Source organism: Larus michahellis, chromosome 2, assembly GCF_964199755.1.
Source record: "Larus michahellis chromosome 2, bLarMic1.1, whole genome shotgun sequence".
Lineage (NCBI taxonomy): Eukaryota > Metazoa > Chordata > Aves > Charadriiformes > Laridae > Larus > Larus michahellis.
Genome location: NC_133897.1, coordinates 72440371 through 72459274, shown reverse-complemented (window position 1 = coordinate 72459274; position 18904 = coordinate 72440371). Strand labels below are relative to the sequence as shown.

Below are 18904 nucleotides of genomic sequence, written 5' to 3'. Positions count from 1 at the left end.
CCAAAGAACTTGCATTACGTTACAGCTCCTGACTAGCAGAACCAATGTTAACATGGCAAAGAAAGGATGGAGAAAAACAAGAAACACTCTCCTCTTCCTGCTTTAGCACTTCTCCTACAGCTTTCATCCCCTGCAAACTCCCGTTGGTTCGCACTCGTTTGCCGCCTCCTGCTGCACCGGGGATTGTGTTTCCTCCTTTCAGACGGAATTCTTCTAAGAGCAGCATGGGAGAGAAACGCTCTGGTTTTTGGGTCACTACAGGCCTCGGGCACTTTTGAGCCCAGTGAGCTTCAACCTGCTCTTGCAAGAATATATTAGGGTAAAAGAGTTACAGTTGAAATTTCCAAACATAAGTCACTAGCGTCTTCATTTATTTTATGCCTCAGAATTGAGGCATAAAAAATAGTTCCTAACTTTATCTTACGCTTAATAATGAAATATTTAAAAAATAGTGGGTTTGTGTGTTAATTGTTTCTTTTACATAAACTCAGAGGCCTCGGCGATGTTTCTGCACCTCTAGAAAACTGCTACTCAATACGAAACTAGTGAAAGCTTACAAGACATGAACTGTTTCCCATGTTGGTCTGCCAAGATAAACACTTTAAAAACAAAAGGCTAAACACAAACATATTCAGAATAAAGCCAGGTCGAAAGTTTCCTAATTTATCAACTTACAGCAGGACTTCCACTCGAACCATCTCTCACCAATAGCAATGACTCCACATCTACAACTCTCTTAGGCCAGACCAGGAGTCTAATCAACCATTTTGCAACCAGAGTGCCAGAGTTTCAGGCCCCAATGAGAGCCAGCAGCATGCAGAAGTAGGCCACAAAAAGCCAAGGGTGGCAGAGTGCTGGAAGAAAGAGGTGTGGAAGGTACAAGATACTTACGCAGACTGGGGGAGCCGTTTTCACAACCGGCTTAAGCAAATTCACCTGCCACCACGTGGGAAACACCCACCCCAACCCCAGATGCCAGCACTAGCCCTTGTGCGGCCATCTGACCAGCTTGAGTGGGGAAGAGAGTCAAAATCCCACCTCCACACATGAAAAATGACTCTTTTCAGCCAGATCAGCTCCCTTATTACTAACCACGTGGCCATATGGGAGCTACTGCTGGGGCAGAGAAAGGTAGGACTGCCCCTTTCAGCAGCAACCCTTGCTTGGAGAGATGTAAGCCCATCACGACACCAAGCCATGACGGTCACCATAAGGAAGGGAGGGCACCGCAGACAGCATTCAAGAAATTAAAATCACTTCGCTTTAATGTAACTATTGTAAACCTCAAGCATCTCACTGCATTCAGATGAACCATACCCCCTTTTTCCACAATGAATAATTTACTTTAGGCGAGTAAAAGGGAAATATATGGGAATATATAAAGGGGAAATATCTTTTAGAGGGACAGAGCCTGCAATATTTCAGGCTTGACAAGGTATGATCTTCTGTTTGACCATCACTTGTAGCCAATTTATGCCTGAGCAAAAGCTCTGACTTGATAAATAGGTTCCTTATTTGGTGCTGTCTTCAAAAAAAGGGGATGTCTCCTAAAATGCCTGTTGAATTATCTTTGAAAGGGTGTGCTGTATACGGATACATGCCTTCCAGGCAGAAACCAAAATAATTTAAGCATCATTTCCCATGCAGGTGAACAGGTCTAAACCCTTCTTAAAAGAAAAACAAACAAACCGACCTGAGGAGGACACACGCTACACGTCTTCACTTCTCTGAAACACCATGAAATAATGTATACTTATCTTTGATTACAGGCTACTAAAAAACTACAGCTGAAATTGGATTAGAAACTTCTGCTGAAAAACAATTTATTGCATAACACAACTCCGACAGCCTGGGTTTCTGGCCACCAACTGAGCCTTTATAAAAATCTGCTGGGCAGCTGCCAAATCATCTCTTTGAGTCTTGGCATGTCCGACATCTGAGACAGTAGTCAAGGCAGCCACATGTCCTGTGCCATCCGCAGACCTGCACTTTTATGGTTAAATGGTACCATCAAAGAACAGCGTAGTACGAGCCATTAAACACACGAAGGTAAAAATCTCCTGCAGCTGTGGATCTGACAACTCTGATCACGCTGCAGAAGACCAAGAGCCACAGCAGGATTTTTTCTTTTTCAGGATCTGGTATTAATTTGAACATAAAAGTAGCTTATTAAGAAGAGGAGAAAAAGAGAAGCGAGAAATGATAGCGAGCTCCAAAAAACCTCCGCACTCCTAGCCGAAAATCACTGCCATTTATAAATTTCACATTCCAAATATTCTTACTTTGTCTCCAGTTCTAATTAAAACTCTCCACCAAGTACACTTCAGACAGACACATAAAACCCAGCACACACAAAGAGTATTCAGCAGCTCAAGATAATTAAATTCAAATATATTCTTTCTAATTAATTTCATTTTGATTCAGTTCATATTTTTACAAGGTGTTCAAGCTCCAGTATGCAACCATACGAATATGGTTCAATAAAAAGTGATTTCTGCAGTTTAAATGTCTGCTAATAAGACCTACAGATGTGAAGTTTAATATGGCTAATCCAATCCTGCTGCACATTACTAATTAGCTTAAGACCTTTTTTCACCTTCAAACAGAAAGCCTGATCCTTCACTTGAAAAATACTAACTGCTTTTGCATGCCAAAATAGTGTCAAGGTAGTAGGGAAGAGAGAAAGACACAACTGGTGTGTTATAAATTTGCCTTCACTATTTCTACGGGAATTTAAAGAGATACAATTTTTTGGGCATCTCACAGCATCTGAAAGGTCAGTTGTATCAATATTTTAGAGAAGCTGGAGTACTGCTGACATGTTAAACATCTATCCTCATAAGTACAATAGGAGGTCAGTGCCTACGTCATTTCTTTGGTAGGACTTTGGTACCTGCATGATGAAGCCTTGCCTATAATAGGAAAAGATCTGTTCATCTATCTGCTTTCCAGGAATATAAAAAACGTGAATCTGCCAATACACCTTATTGTTCCCTCATTAAATAAACTAACAAATGACCCCAAAGCCTATATAGCTTAGCTACATTATAAAATACAGTTTGCCCATCAGGAACATGACACTTTCACAGGCTTGAGGCTGGGGACAGAGGTCCCTGTGCAGGCTTGGGAAGGTCACCACACACCTGCTGGATGACCCTGCGCCAAGCAGAGCTGCTCACTCACTCCCATTTAAACCTTTCCAGTACAAGTGGGTTGGGCTGGTTTAAAGAGATGAAACAGGAGGTCTTGGCCCATATAACTCACTTTGATGGCACTACAGTAGAGCGCATTTGCATAAGTAGCTCCAGCACCGAACCTGTGCAAGAGGACCATGGCCAGCAGTGGGGTGAGCGGCATTGCCAAAGCTGGAGCATGGCAAACTCTACCCACAGGGTAACTTGCACAGTGGCGGAGCTTTAAGTTCGCATAAAACCGACCCAAAGCAGGTATGGCTAATGCAAGAAGTCCCTTGCCTTAGCTAGGTTAGCCTTAGCTAACTTGGTTTCCTCCTCTTTCACGTCAGTCTACAGTATGCCCCTCATTCAGGCAATCACCAGGTTTAAAAGGAGATTAATTTAAAAAAAAGAAACAAAAAAACCTAACCGACCAAGCCGTCTTGTCAGACTTTAAACCCAGGAAGGATAATGACAGAACCAAACGTGCTGAACCTATTGCTGGGAAATATTGGGGCCCGAATCAATTTTACTGAACCAGATGAGGAACCAAATTGGTTATATCAACACAGGCTCCTGGGACAGACACGCTGATACTGCACTAAGAGCATGACATGTTGATTTTGCCTGATGTACTACCCAAAAAGTGAGATTTTTATCAGATACTTTTTATCCTTGTTTACATTCCTGACTGGCAGAATATCCTTTAAAGCTGGGGGGGCAAATCTGTTGAAGCTGGGAGAAGTAAACTAAATCTGTACTCTTCACTTTTAAGCCAATTAAAGAAGATATATGAGGAGACTCTAAAGCTACTCTAAATGTATTTTTAGGTCAGTTTAGTTACATCAGAAAATTTTCTGCACAAAGAAAGCTACATAATCAGTGAAAACCTATGCTTTAAAGCTTTACCAAGCTCACCCTTCAGTATTAAATGTATCTGACTTCCAAAATACTACCCAGCAAACAAACGATGGTATTTTAGTAACGCAGGGAAGCAAATAATAAAGCCGGCATTTGCTCTGTGAGGCAATCGCTCGGTAACAAATCAGATGAATGCACCCCAGTAACTTCCCAGAAGGCCTGCAAAACAGTTTTCCAAATAACCAGTGCCAGAAGAGGGTAAAGGCCATTACCTGGAACTGAAGTTGCAGCAGATTGCTCAGGGTACCCAAAGTCAAGGATTTCAGACAGAGCTGCTCTGCCACACACAAGCTTCAGTTCTTGCTACAATTTAAAACACGAGGGAAGAGGAAGAGCTAATGGCTACCACAACTCTCAGATCTGGCCTGACTTGTGAAGCCATGCTACTTCTCCCCTGAACGGTTAAATTAAGAAGATGATGGACAGCTGGGAGGCTTTGTGGGGAAAGGCAGGGGGGGAAGTTCTTTCTTCTGGAGATGGCAGATTTTCCTAATTGCACAGAATGATTTTTAACACACAGGTGTCCCACAACAATTGGATCTGTGTTAAACTGATAAGGAAAAAACATAATCGCGTTTCAACCTTTCCATGATCTTGTCGTCTTTTTTTGTTTTGTTTTGTTTTTTAATAAACCAACAAGTCTGCGTGAGACCTTTCAAAATAATGGCACAATCCTTTTTCCTTCTCTTTTGCAGGTTTCTCGGCAGGCAGCACGGGGTGGCACAGCACCGGAGCAATGCACAGGCAGGGTGCCGGATGCCTATGCTGGCACAGCTCATGCAACTGGGGGTCTGCAGAGAACAAGCCCCTCTGCTCCAAGAGAACTGTTTGGGTTAGTGTTCAATTCCATCATCCCTCCTCCACTCCCTGATCAATGGCAACATTCAAACTTTACTGAAGATATTAGAAGCACATCAAAGACAACCATTAAGCTTTTAAGTGCACTAATTGACATTTTAGCACTTACAAATCCATCTATGTGTTCTATCACTCAATTGAAGAGACTTGCTTCCCCGGCTGGTAAGAGTTCCCCATGTTTTTAGCAGGCAGAGGGGGATTTTCAAAGCTATTTTTTTTCTCAGACAGGATTTTAGAGAATTCAAATTACAAATATAATGCACTTCAAAAAGTAACACGTTTCACAAATTTAAGAGCTCTTCCATAAAAGCTGTAAATGGCATCACAGCTATAACTCACAGGCTTCTAAGCTCCAATGAATTTTGCAGCTGTTATGGCACGTCGAAGCCAAATCATTGTTACCTTCACACCACCACAACTGAAAACCCCAGCTATGATATTACAAACTGCATGGTGCTACATGAAAAAGGAGGAAGAAAAAAAAAAAAAAGAAAGAAAAGAAGAAAAAGAACCCATGGGTGATTTTGCAGCTCCTCCTTTCTTCCTTCACTAAGTTGGCATAAAACAGATGCTAAAACTGTGACAGCCTTAGAATGAGTATCCCAACAACAGGATCCAGGGAATCATTTCAGAGCAACATCCCCATGGACGCTGTAAAATCAGAGGATACAGCCCTCCGCACCCCAGGTACTCCGACATAGAGCAGACAAGCCCCCACCCAGCGGCCAAGCCCAGGCTCTGATTACAGAAAAGCATCTCAATGACAGCAGGTCTGGACCCTTCTTCTATTACTGTCACATACCAACATGTTCACCTTCTGTTCTGTTAGAGAAATCCTCATTCAGTCCCAATATTTAAAGCAACAAGAAAGATCAAATTAAATTCTCAGGGTTTTAAGCCGTTCAGTTCATTGCTAGATCTATTTTAGGGTCTGAGGCTGCCAGCCACCCCCACAGAATCTGCGCGCTAAACAAGGCTTTTGACAAGCTTGTTTATGCCTTCTGCAGCAATCAAAGGCAAAACATTACAAATCGAAGAACCAGGAGACAAATACAGTACTGTGCATAACAGAAACCTCAAAAAGCTAGCCAGCAGCAAACCTGCTGCTCAACGAACCCTGCAGAGCAATACGAGATAACGCAGGAAAACAGAAATGGATGGATCAAGTAAGAACGGACTTGCGCTGTATGTATGCAAACATCTGCAGGCAGGACCTCTGAAGCACACATCCATCAAAAGAAGCAGATGCAGGATCGCAAGACAAGGAGCAGACAAAATCTGTCATTTTCTCCAAAAGTACCCTGGGGCAAAGGTCATAATTTGAGAATTCAAGTTTAAAGATTGCAGGGGACTTTACATTTTACTGGCATCAGAAAAACACCCAAGAAAACAAGTGGGCATGGACAATGTGCAGTATTTCTGTGACTGGGATTTAAATGGAAACACAAAGACCGCATTTTGGGATGTAGGCAGTTATGCTATACAAGGCAGTTACCTCCAGTCCACGTCTTTCCTTAGAGAAGGCAAAAATCACGTTTTCTGTTCAATTCTTCCCTATGTTGAACACGTCATAAGGGCAGAGTCAGTTTAATGCAGTGATACACACTGTAAACTCCATTGGCCATACTGTAGCAAACCCACCACGTCAGGGAAGCATCCAAGATGTACGTTAAAATTACACCCAGAAGAAATTTAGCTGTACGCCTTTGCTACTGTGTTCCTTTAAACCTTTCACCTCTTAAACGGCGAGTTCAATGGCAGATTATAAACATCATAAAAGCTCATAAAACCCAATCATAAAACTGCCGGTTCATTTCAAGATTATTTGCTCTTAGCCTTGCAAAAACATCATGAGAAGTATAAGAATTGCAACATCTCCCTGCAAACCCCAACCCCTCTTCATTTGCATCAAGCCCAGGTCACTGCATTCATCCTGCTCCTGTCACTGGGACAGGCAGGCACTGCAGCTTTACCTTGAAGGTGGACCTTCACAGGTGAACCTCACAGCACGTCACCCACCTGCTAAAGCATCCTGAGCAACATCCCCAACATCAGCTTCTGATGAAATCACCTGCTGTTTCACCTTCCTCCTGCAAAACCTAGCTTTGCGTGTTACCAGCACAACTGACAGATATGAAAACCTCCTGCAGCCTGAGCAGCAATGCAAACACCAAGTCAGGATTTTGGGGCATCTCTACAGGCCCCTCCATGCCATGCAGCAGGGTCTACCTCCAGCCTTGCCAGAGACTGACCCAGGCAGCACGGCAGCTGCCCAAAGAATGGGAAGAAGCACAGGCTGATAAGATGCCTCCCCACACATCATTGGCATCAGGTGCTGGTTGTCTGCATTAGCCCACAGTAGGAAAAGAGGCGGCATTTGGTTATTTGGGCTGGGTTTCCTGCATGGCCAGCCACATCATTTCACCCTTCTCCTGGGGAAAGACTGTGGCCTGGATGGAAGCTGTCTGTTAGCTTTTCTGCAGACAAGGACAGTTTTAGTGAAATGAAATTATCATAGGGGTCTAGGCAGAGCAGAGCTTATCAACAACAGGTTTACACCAAAAGATTCCAAGAACAGGCTGAATCATATTTAGCATAACGTCGAGCAATGCGACAGTGCAGTAATGGTTTTGAAGGCAGACAGTGAAGAAGTCTGTGATTTGTAGGTCAGAGCATGTCAACACAGCTGCAATAAGCTCAACCTGATTCTCACACTTCGAGCATACACCAAACCGCTCTGGTTTTTGGCTTTGCTGTGCACTTGCAGAAGGCAGGGAAGAAAAAGGGTGGGGGCGGGGGGGAAGAGACAAAACCAAAGACTGTATTAGACAGAGCAGCAGTACATTTTTAGGCATGGATCAGCTCTTGCAGTCTCTTGGCAAATGAGATGGTAGCAAGAATCATCCAGGCAAGTTTAGGAGCTGTGTTTCTGTTTATTTTAATTTGCAGTCTATTGATTTTACTGTTTCGTGAGTTCACTCATGAGTAATATTGGAACTGGAGGCTGAATGCAGTGATGGACTGGGCAAGGCAGATACACCCACCCAAAGAGAGCATCTCTTCTGCCACCAGCCTCTGCTCCCAGCAAAACAAGCGGAGCGGCTAGAGAGCCCAGCGCCGCTCCTGTGACGCTGCACGCAGGCAACAGATTAACCATCCATCATTACGGTCCATTTGCAATTCCTTATCAAATCTCCCTGCCAGATACAAGGAGGAGGGACAGACTAGCAATGGTTACACTCCCTGTTGTGGGCAGGCACAAATTTGGCAGCTCGATTTTGCTGCTGGAATGGGTCTTAGATGCACCAGGCACGTGATTACATCCAGTCACGTTACACGAATGCAACAGCCTCTGAGAGTGGTGGCTCCAACAGTACGCAGGGATGGAGTTACGTGTGCCTTGGGAGAACAGATCATGATGTATCCTAATTAAATTTAAAAAAAAAAAAAGCGTGACTTGTTTAAATGCCTTCGCATTGCTAGGTGACCTACTCCTCCTTGTGACTCCTGCGTCCTAGCCATCACAAGTTGCTGCATACAGATGTAGCAGCAACAGTACGGCTTAATCAGTCAATGTTTTCACAACACATATTTCAAATATTAAGCACTTATTGAAGACTTAGAAGTTACTGTGTAAATATTTGTATTATATTATACTGCTAACGCTTCCTTGCCAACTGTGGAATTTTAAATCTATCTCGTCTGATAAAGCTTTATTTACATATCACACTGCTCTCGATACTCAACAAAGTGAACTGACTAAATTTACACCAACTCCATTCAAGGAGTACATGTCAGGAAAGAGCAATTCAATGATTTTTGGTCTCTGGTATGTGACTAAACTAAACCACAGGCAGTCACAAGGCTTGTTTCGGGTTGGCGTTAACTGATTTCGCTAGGCGACAACGTTCACGGGGAAAGCATTGGAGAAACGCACCTTGCTCTTAAAATACCCCACAAGCAGTAAGGTCTACACCAAGAGCTATATACTCCCAACACAGAATCTTATAAGTCTCTGCTCAAAATTTGGGAAGCCAGTGCTGCCCACAGACCCTACATCCCCAGCGCTGCTGCAGTCTGCTTTAGCCCCCTGAAACACCCCCAGGATGCTACAATGTCCCCAGGCAGCACGAGAGCCCCAGGGGTACCAGAGCTATTTCCAGAGGGGAAGGGCAGGATTTCATCCACCCATTCGACGTGGAGGCAAGCGGTGTTTGTCACTCGTTTATTTGGGCCAGATTATCACCTCCCACTACTTTACAAGAGGAAGGCCATGAGAGGCTGCTAATACCCAGACAAGCAGTTAATGCTTGGGAAAACATGAGCAAGAGCAACCACCAGCAAATGCAAACACCATTCTTAGTCCCAGACGAAGCACCTTATGGGGATAAAATAACAGCCACTAAAACATGGTGAAGTTTTTCACTATTTCTGAAAAAGATGACAGATTTAAATGGGCTGTTTTTCCACACGTGCATTAGTACATACTCACTGGGCAAACGCCTTTTTCCTGTCCCTCTCCTCCTCCCCACAAAAAAACCTAAAAAGCAAAAAGGAGACTTATGGGACTCCATATCATCTCCAACAGTTGATACCAAGTTGATCATCACATCAGCTTTGAAAAATCTGTGCATCTAAAGCACCCGCTGTATTGAAGAAAACCCTGTAGTGCGATAATCTGTTTACTCACTGAATCCAAGTCGCAGATTTATTCTTTATTTTACATACTGAATGAATATTTACTCTCCAATGATTTCAGTTAGACTTGCACAATCATATGTTGAAAAGGGAAAAAAAATGGAGTTGAAGTCGCATGCTACCTTTCGACAGCTCTGCCAGCTGGAAATATGCCATCAATTGTCTGTTCAGTACGTGACACGAAAGCAGAGGAGCCTGCTTAATAGAAATTCACTCAATTTCACCATGTTTACTTCAGGTTTAAGAAAATGGCCATGAAGAAGATAGATTAAATATTTTTCCTTTTACGAATATCTTCCTGTCTTATTTTTTAACAAGCTTTTAGCCTCATACCAAGTTTATGACATTTCTAATTTAAAATGTTATGGAAATTGGAAGAACAAAGTAGAAATGGAAATATTAGCAGAATTTTCCTTCATTTCAAAACCTGAACAGTATCATACTAAGAAAAAAAGTACATCTAAGCACTCTGTATGTGTTACTACCGAGCTATGCATTTGTTAAATATATAAATAAGCATTTCTGTTCTGGAGAAATATGTCTCACTTCCACAAAAAGTCAAAGACATACATAAACAAATAGCAGAAAGCAACAATTTTTGTCAGCTGGCTTATTCAAGAAAACCAAAATTCAGTACGTGGCGCTTTTGCATAAGTCTTTCCCCTACCTTTTGCTACGCACAGGAAAGGACAGACAGATGTACACACAAAGAAATACATGACACGTATTGCCCGTGAGCTGCAGTGTCTCAAGCTTCAGGCTGCTGAGCTCAAGCTCGCTATCGCTCACAGCCCCGTGACAGTGGGCCAATTTACTAGCCCCAGCCTACTACAGATAAATAAACAAGCGGCACGTTGTTCACGAGACATCTGTCTTACTTTTTTTTTCCTCCTTACCACTCAAGAAATGCTATTAATACAACAATTACTTAACCATATAAATCTGAGGTTAATAAAAAGACCGTGCTTTGAGTGACAATATCTACTTTGCCATCGCAGAACTAACTCTTTATTCCCTATAAATAAACGTTATTATCCAGGAATTGAACTCTGAGTGGTGAACTAGTAGCTTGCTTTCTTAGATGCTTCAATACATTAAGTGCTTTGCATTATGGGCAGATCAACTGCCCATTCACTAAGAAAGGTTACAAAAGTGATGCTGTAATCTCATTTAGCTCCCCCAGTGTTTACCTTCTACAGCCAGTCTTGGATAGCAGGGGAAAAAAATGTGCAAGAATAAAGCTGGGACATTCAAATGTGGAAAGGGAAGAGAAAATATTTACCTCCTAGGCTAGAGATCCTTTTGCTCCAGCTACCTCATCAGAAAGGCATGGTGCCAAAAGCATGAAGAGGTAGAAAGTGATTTACAGATTGGAAACATATTGATATGTAGATGAAAAAGAAGGAAAACCAAAACACTGTGAGTAACTAATTGTTAAGCAGTCTAGTGCATTTTACAGTTTATCTCATTGGGTAAAACCTCTGATCCATGACCAAAAATACATACATAAAGTCAAGGCAATGAAAAGGAGGACAAAAAGACATCAACCAAGTAGTTTGAAACCAGTCCTTCCCTTTGCTCCTTTTTTCTCTTTTTCTGCCCTGTAACTCTCGCCAGGGATGGCTATTGGGGAAGATCCCCACAAAAAAAACACACTTCCTGTAATAATAAAACCCCTCATTCCTGTCGCAGAATGGGTTTCTGACCTGAAAACTGCCAGCATCTGAAAAATGCAGAGGGAAAAGAAAAAGCTCAAAATTCACTTTCAGAAGGACTAAGAAGGGAAGGGCAGCTAGAGAAAAAAAAAAAACATGCAAACAAACCAGGTTACTGGTGCAAAAAGAACATATCTTCCCTCAGCCAGATAAGAAACATAAAATATTAATTAAAAAAAAAAGTTAAGAGAAACAGGGCAAAAAAAATCGGCAGTGACAAAAGGCTGACTGGAGCCTTTGGTTTAGGCAAAACACCAACCCAGGGAACAATTTTTACCCTTGGACAATAACAAGCCTTTGGTGCACGGTGAGCTTAAAGTGGAGACCTGCTGAGCGGGGAAGAGTCAGGGCTGCATGAAAGTCCAGCACAGCGCTGGGAAACCCAAGGCATACATCTGAGTGTGCAGAACTAAGTCTAACGAATGAAGCATTCACAGACGTCAAAAGTATTTAATATTACGATGTTGCATACAGTAAGCCACTGCTGAACGCCATGTCCAATTTCACCCACAAATTAATCACTTTTACTTTATGGAAGCTAATATGTGCTACCTCTGCTGACAGAGCCACCTCTGCTGAAATCACCCCTTTGCTTTGCAGACTTAGTAACTAGAAACACAGTTGGTCCAGGATAAGCAGTCACGGACACAGCACCATCTATGATGCAGATGGCACCACAATCAGGTTCTATAATAAATCTTATTGTAATTTAGAAAACAGGTTTAAGATCCCAGACACATTAATTAATTGGGACTAGGCGATGCTGGGGAAAAGGGACCTGTCTGCTGCAGCTGCAGGTGTCAGCATCTGCACGAGAGGATCCTGCGCAGAGGGTGAGGGAACTGCAAATGGGCCAAAGCTCAGGAGAGGACCAGCAGTTGCCCAGGTGGTGGGAGGGCTTTATGACAGTGACTGGCACAGCCAAAGGTAGCTGGTGTGTGTGCTCATGCTCACATTGTGGAGCTGCCATGGCCAGGGAAGGATAGACATCAAAACGAGCATCCAGAAAAGGGGACTCCCAAATTGTCCCCAGGACTGGGGATGGAGGGAGGTGGGGCTGCAGCCAGAGTAGTGGTCCTGGACCAGGATGGCAAGACATCAAGCACAGAGGGATATTGAGGAGACGACTACCCATGTAGCTGTAGAAAAAGTTCCCACCATTTTCCCCCCATGGCACACCTCAAATGGGTTAATTCCCTGAACTTTATACTATGACATTTCTCTACTTACTTGAGAGAGAGGGAAAGACAAAGCCTATTTCTGCTTGAGCTGAAACTCAAGTTGCTAAACCACCTTGGAAGCAGGTCTACAGGATTTCACTTCTCGGGAACTAAGACTTGCTCACCCCCTCGTGCCTTCACACAAGTTCCCTAGCAAGCTATGAGCCCCAAGGACTGACACGTCTGAAAGGCCACCATGCCCAAGCACCAATAACTCATCCCACTACTCAGTCCCAACACAGCTCTGCTCCCGAGGCTGGTCGTTTGCTTGGGGCGAGGAAGCGGCAAGAGGCAGGGCACCCATCCTGCTGGAGCACCCGCTATTGGGGACGGAGGCACACAAACGTGCCCTACACACAGATGGGCCAGCCCACAAGGATGTCTGAGACAGCACAGGGGGGAACCAGCCCGGAAAGGAGGAGATAAAACGGCTTCACTTGCTTTTTGCTTTGTTTTTCCCCCTCTCCCTCTTATCTCTATTGCTACATGTAGCTGATAATAAAACCATTACAGATGTTCGAAAGCAAAATCAATTAGTAAATGGAATAAGCATGTCTCCATTTTAGCCAAGCATCTTACAGGGCCCAAATACTGCATTTGTGCAATAAAAGTGGGGCTTTTTAATTACTTGTTTATCAGAATCAGGCTCCAGTGCTGCTCTGGAAATATGGGTGCTCTACCATCCACTGGTGGGGAACAGGCAGAGCAATGCTCTCGGAGCAGCTTCCCCCACTGCTGCACTAAGCGAGACACAAGGAAAAAATTTATCTTGCACACCGTGTTCACAAACATAGATTTGACTTAATTAAAACAAGTTGCTCCATGAGCAGCTGAATTAATGAGACCTGACTGCGTGTGGACCTGTGTGCTCAGCTCCCCTGGCACCACCACCGGCCGGCATGCGGCACCCAGCGGCTGGCTGCTGCCCACCACTCCTCCAGGAAGGACCACCAGCTTCCTTCTCGCTCCTTGGTTCAGCCATGCCACTTGCAGGAATTATATTTGAGACTCCTACCCTTCTTCCCAATTTTTTTGAGATCTCCCAATGGATTATGAACCTGCCAGCGAAGGGCAAAATGATGGCAGGAGCACACCAGTCTCCTCCTCATGCCCGGTGTCCTCTTCTCCTCACCACATCCTTGCCTCGCTCCTCCTCACACCAGGTAGCACCAGCACAGCCCAAACCCTCACACTGGCCATCTGCTCCTCAGGCCCTCCACTGGCTTTCCTCTTTTCTAACAGACCACACTGGATTTCTGCTCACGTACTTCCAGTCTCCACTGAGAACGGCATTCACGACGGCTGTGAAGCAACTTACGCTTTGCTGTATTTTTCCCAGATTTTCTTGCAACAGCTTGGCAGGCATCTACCAGCACTGCACTTTCAGGAAGGAGGAGGGAACAGAGGAAGAGAGGCAATTGATTTAATTGTCAGAAAACTCACAAAAACGGTGAAAGGACATCAGATCATCTGGTCCAATCTCCACATTATCTTGCCCCTGCAGCACAGAGTCCTCCTGGTCCAGCCCAAAACACTCCAATAGCACAACTGCAGACAATACCTGCAACTGCTCACCCTTACAAATACCTAAGTCAGAGGCGTTACAATTTTAGTAATGCAGCCCAAAAATTTCCAATAGAATTACCTCCTTTTTGGTGTATATTTCTCAAAGTGCAACTTACGGCTGTTGCTTTTTCACTTTTGGCTCAATGAAGGTCCAGCTTTCTGTTCCTTCTCAACAGAGGGAGAATACAACTCTTAAAATATTACACCAAGTTTATGAGCAAGGTGGCCAAATCTTACAAACCAAGTATTTAAGAACAGGGGCTCCTTTTTCAAATGTTTCCTGCATGTTCTGATATCGCCTCTCTCGCCTTTATGGACAAAGAGAACAAGTGTTAGGGGCATCTTAGCTCATCTAAGAAGGCACAGGCTTAGGTCGAGGTTAGTAAGTCTTCGGCATTTATTACTTGATGAGCTAGGGAAAGATGCTACCATTCCCATGATCCACCAAAGACCTTAATTTTTTTTCTTCATGTCAGTGAGTTTTAAGATTTCATATTAATCAAGACTGCATAACTCAGCGTCTAACATAACACGATAACTATGAATGAAGACAGATACACAGATAGAGTAACACTGACCTCATCTCGTCTGTCAGAAGAAACATTTCTTTTTATTTTATTGTTTTCATCAAATTTTGGTCTCCAAAAAGGAGGCTGCACGAGGTCACTTTCAGTGCGCTAATCAGCAGCAGAGTGACAAGTTACATCAGACTTGGTGTGCGGAGCTCACTACCTGCTTTCCAGCACTTACCACAACACAACTGCATTTACAGGAAGTTTCACTGCACTATGGAAACGCTGAAGGCCTTTGTAACAAAATCAGGATTCATCTTTCAGCTACAACAGCTCCAAACTCATGAGCTAATACCTAACTAAAGGTTTTGGGGAACTTTTCCCAAATAATCATTTGGTATAAAAGTTATTTACAGAATACCATTTACAACCGCATAATGTCTGGAAGACACAGTGTGAGTATTTCTAAATTCACAGAGATCCGTAGCAAAGGAATACAACACAATATGAACATAGGGAGCACAATTAACAACTGAATTATGCATAAACAATTAGTGATTTTCCTCGAGAACCAACCTGATCCTTGAGAAAGTCTCGTGTCATTCAAGAACCTGAGACAGAATCATCAGTATGTGAGAAGGTAAATAGCACAGCTTTGGCATTAATAGTCTTGGAATACAAGAGCTATGTTAATAACTGGATAGCAAGATCAGGAATCAACTGGGTAGCGTCACTGGAGAGAGAAGTCAAACATCAGTTGGACTTAAAGTGGAAACAAAGGTATCTGTCAAGGTCAGAGAGAAGACGACATAAACTATTACCTATTTCAAGGTCTCACTCCTTTCCTTCTGTCCCCAATTCCCAACACTTTGCTTCAGCTGCTCCCAAACAGCAACTGTTTTAAACAAAAAGTACTAACGCTGAATCTTTGTTTCCTTCCAGGTTGGAAACTTACTCGACTCCTAAGAAAATGCAGAACGTTAACCTGGTCTAACGCGAGGACTGAGTCCTACATCTATGCAGAAGCCAAGGCACCCAGGGGGCTGAGAGGGGATTTCTCCTTCAGAAGCAGACTGAGCTCCCTCCAGACGCAGCTGTGTGGAAAATGTGGTCTCTTACTGCGAGCAGCCACCAGCTTGCTTCTCACACTCATGGCTGAAGGAACCTTTGAGACAGATCTTCACGTATGCTTGTCTAATTTTGTAAAGGTTTTTAACTAATTTAAGTAAAAGTGGCAATAAGGATGTGACGGTACAGGCTTCAGCCTCAGCTATCAAACCACCACCGCCTATTTTGGGCATCCCCAGAGGGTTTGTATTCCAGTTGCCCGCCTGGGCGAAAACCCACGCTGCTGCAGCCTCACACGTTTTATTTTCTTTCACATATTTACACCTCTGCTGTTAGGTTAAAGCCACAGCAGGCAACGCCTAGTCGTGTTGAAATCACACCTTTGTGTTATTACACAGACGCACATCATTACAAATGCAATCAAGTCAGGAAATGCAGGTACAACAGCCAGGCCTCTCGTGTAAACAGGACTGTAAATCAGCTCCTGTAACCAACCTGGCATTTAGGAAAACTCTTTTTTAAGATCTGATCTAGGCTTGCCTGGAACCGTGGTTCCACGCAGAGCGGGGAATCTCCAGCCCTAGCACCGAGGCCGGAGCACGGAGGTTGCCTCTTGTATGGGATGAAAACCAAATGGGCTACAGAGCTGCTCAGGATGGGCCAAGGCGTACACACAAGAGGAGCTGGAGTTGCCAGAGTGGGGAGGAAAATGATGCACATCTACAAATCTGATTAATGTCCCTGCCCCCATTAATATTAATGCAAAGAGATTTCTTCCTGTGGAAACAACACGGTTAGAAACACAGGAGGAGCCTAGGAAGTTAAGAACCAATTTAGGGACTTCGCAACGCGGTCTCAACAGTCCTCTAGTAGCTTATTGTCAAATGATCACCAGCACTGCTACAATAACAGACAGACAGACAAAACCAGAAGTTAATACGTATGATGCAACAATTCTGTGTTGTTACACTTTAACTCACCTGCAAATCCTTACACATGGCACAAAAATAACCCCACAAGCACATCAACTACCACACGCGCACACTGATCACCTTAACAGCTGGGGGGAAAAAACGTTCTTCAGTCTTTTAAAATTAGAAGGCATATACATCCCAAAAGACTCACAGTATAAAATTATAGACTCTTTGGAAATCAAAGGCAGAAGTCAGGGATTTTTTCATCAGTCGAGGCTTTCACTGAGAAGCATATACCCCCATAATGTCAGGGGAAGTGGATACGGTGGGTATACTTCAGTATTTCAGCAGAAAGTCAGGCTGAAGGGAAGCAGGTAAAAGTAAAAAATTATACTCCTCTGAACATACACTTTCCACGCAGAAGAAATAGAGCCGAGTTTAAAAAAAAAAAAAAAAGCAGTAATTAATTAAAAGGATACCAAACGTATTTTCTCTGACCCTTTCCCGCCCCAGAAACCAGGCTGGGTGGGAAAGAGCAGCCTGTTACCAACGCTGCGTGCGGAAAAAGGCGTTTGAGGAGGCAGCCAGCCCAGGCAGCCCTCTCCTCAGGCAGGCACCACCAAGGGGTCTGCACACCCACGTAAGCACGTGCGCAACCAGCAAGACCCACTGATGGCACCACACTGTATCTTAATTACTCCTGACGATGTCTATCATATGGCTGTATGCGTTCACATTCCCTGAGCGGCATTTGCTTTAGGTCTGCATGGGAAGTGAGAGGGGCAGAGAGGAGGTCAGCTCAGGCAAAGCTGTTAATGCTTTTTTGTCCTGGCGAGTATGACTTTATCAAGAGAACTTTGTTACATATGATTACTGCCACTGGAAACCCCGCGCGCTTTAGCACTTGTAAGACCTCTAGGTGTTGGCAAGGAAACACAGAAGGATGCACAAGATTAAAACCAGAGCTGGAAGTTGAAAATTGCTTCTTGAGTCCCTTGCATGTTTTTTTTTCCTTTGTTTAGCTGATCCAGGGCTGCAGTCCGTGGGGGGAAAAAAAAAAAAAAAGAAGTGTTGGCATTTTCTTCGCAGGCTAATTTCCCTTTATGGTATCCTTCCTTTCATTCAGCTGTTCCACAGGAGTTACTCTTACGTCTGGCAAGCCAAGACCTATAAACTTCGTCCAAAACTACACTTCTAAAGCCGACCGGTGCCAGAATCCAGCTTTATTTCTATGACAACTTTACTCTTCTTGCTTTTTTTATTTTAAACCTATCCTTTACATTGAACTACTTGCTGGAAATAGAAAACTATTTCCAAAGAGGATACATTTCATCTCAAGCCCTTTCTTCACCAGTCCACCAAATTAGGTAACTTATTACGAGGAATTAACCAGAAAAGCATGGTCAGCGAGAGGGCTGGGTTAAAAGGAAAGACATCTGGAATCCGTCTGGTTCTTCTAGAAGTATTCCGAATTTCCCCTCAAGCTTCAGTACCTCCACACACTGCTTTATTAAAAATAGTACAAATCAATCCCTAAATTTCTTTACCTTCCATGTAGCAATTTCTGCGATGGTATAATGCCACAAGAAAGTCCCCACAAAGACCCACTCAAAATGCTTCTGTCAGCAAGTCCGGGGGGCCAGTAACCGCATAGGACGTGGACATCAGAGATCCCCGCAGGTAGGCTGGGAGGTGGTGGCACTGCTACCCGTTTACAGCGAGGAGGCTGAAACTCATAAGCTGATGTGTAACTGTCCCCCAAGCCAGACCACAACAGGTAATGGGGGAAAAACCCATTAGATATCTTGTTTCCTCTGGAAAGACTGGTTCGTCTTGATTTTTGCAAATACTTTCATAACTGATCCGTGAAATGGAAAATACAGAAAAAGATTTTTTTTGTAAAAGAAACCTAGTTTTGGTTGGTGGGAGCATTTAAACAAACCTGCAGTTGCAGTAGACACATTGTATTTTTGACACTAGAAAGAACAAAATAATCTACCTAACGCCACTGCCTAAATTAGTTGGAAAGAGAGAAGGAGATAAATAGATTTCAATTTCAATCTAATGATTCACAGCTTACTCCCCCCAGATGGATCCAGCCAACCAGAAAGGTTACTCATTTTGGGCACCATAGTACGTACCCTCTGTGACGGGGTTAGCTTTACTTAGCACCCCATGAAACAAGCAGGACAAATACATTTGGCTTATTACTAGAAAAACCTCGGGGATCCATTGTTGAAGATCACAAATACTTTCAAA

At 43.6% G+C, this 18904-nt stretch overlaps 1 protein-coding gene across 2 annotated transcripts in view; it reads right to left on the bottom strand.

Annotated features, from left to right (window-relative positions):
* Nucleotides 1-18904, bottom strand: part of JARID2 (jumonji and AT-rich interaction domain containing 2) — a 225890-nt gene that overhangs the window by 135227 nt on the left and 71759 nt on the right. The gene's annotated exons all lie outside the window — the stretch shown is intronic.